Here is a 1,682-nt window from a genome sequence, read left to right on the forward strand (position 1 = left end):
TCAAGAGGGTTGAGGTCAGGAGAGCGTGGAGGCCATGGAATTGGTCCGCCTCTACCAATCCATCGGTCACCGAATCTGTTGTTGAGAAGCGTACGAACACTTCGACTGAAATGTGCAGGAGCTCTATCGTGCATGAACCACATGTTGTGTCGTACTTGTAAAGGCACATGTTCTAGCAGCACAGGTAGAGTATCCAGTATGAAATCATGATAACGTGCTCCATTGAGCGTAGGTGGAAGAACATGGGGCCCAAACAAGACATCACCAACAATGCCTGCCCAAACGGTCACAGAAAATCTGTGTTGATGACGTGATTGCACAATTGCGTGCGGATTCTCGTCAGCCCACACATGTTGATTGTGAAAATTTACAATTTGATCACGTTGGAATGAAGCCTCATCCGTAAAGAGAACATTTGCACTGAAATGAGGATTGACACATTGTTGGACGACCCATTCGCAGAAGTGTACCCGTGGAGGCCAATCAGCTGCTGATAGTGCCTGCACACGCTGTACATGGTACGGAAACAACTGGTTCTCCCGTAGCACTCTCCATACAGTGACGTGGTCAACGTTACCTTGTACAGCAGCAACTTTTCTGACGCTGCATTAGGGTTGTCGTCAACTGCACGAAGAATTCCCTCGTCCATTGCAGGTGTCCTCGTCGTTCTAGGTCTTCCCCAGTCGCGAGTCATAGGCTGGAAAGTTCCGTGCTCCCTAAGACGCCGATCAATTGCTTCGAACGTCTTCCTGTTGGGACACCTTCGTTCTGGAGATCTATCTCGATACAAACGTACCGCGCCACGTCTATTACCCCGTGCTAATCCATACATCAAATGGGCATCTGCCAACTCTGCATTTGTAAGCATTGCACTGACTGCAAAACCACGTCCGTGATGAACACTAACCTGTTGATGCCACGTACAGACGTGCTTGATGCTAGTACTATAGAGCAATGAGTCGCATGTCAACACAAGCACCGAAGTCAACATTACCTTCCTTCAATTGGCCAAATGGCGGTGAATCGAGGAAATAGAGTACATACTGACGAAACTAAAATGAGCTCCAACATGGAAATTAAGCGTTTCCGGACACATGTCCACATAACATCTTTTCTTTATTTGTGTGTGAGGAATGTTTCCTGAAAGTTTGGCAGTACCTTTTTGTAACAACCTGTATAGTGGTCAATAATTCCTGTACCCAAATACTCCTTGCGTCTCACTATAGAATGCATGTCCTACCAACACAGAGTGTGCACTAAGAAAATCACGTCCGTACCCTTCCCTGTCCACTCGTTAACTGCTAGTCCGTCCAACCACAGAATCTCTTTCCGAGGGCGCAGAGAGCTGTCAACGATATTTACATAGTCTGTAGAGCTGCTAGCATACAAGCACGCTACTTAAAATAGCTGTAAGACATTAGCGAACGAATGCCTGGCAGGTGATGATCACTTGTTTCGTCGTTTCATGTTCCAGTATCATTCTATTATTGAACATATGTAATATCTTACATTTTATTTTGCTTAGTTAACCATTCATGTAAGTACTGGATTCTACTTCCCATCCACCACTACAACTTTACTTAATTGTGTTCCACACATGTGCGTTTCCCTTAATTACATTCTTTTCGGTCTTACCTCTTAGGGGCAATGTAAGCGTCACGGGGTTTCCAGTGTAACGCTAA

This window comes from Schistocerca serialis, chromosome 9 (genome assembly GCF_023864345.2).
Source record: "Schistocerca serialis cubense isolate TAMUIC-IGC-003099 chromosome 9, iqSchSeri2.2, whole genome shotgun sequence".
Taxonomy (NCBI): domain Eukaryota; kingdom Metazoa; phylum Arthropoda; class Insecta; order Orthoptera; family Acrididae; genus Schistocerca; species Schistocerca serialis.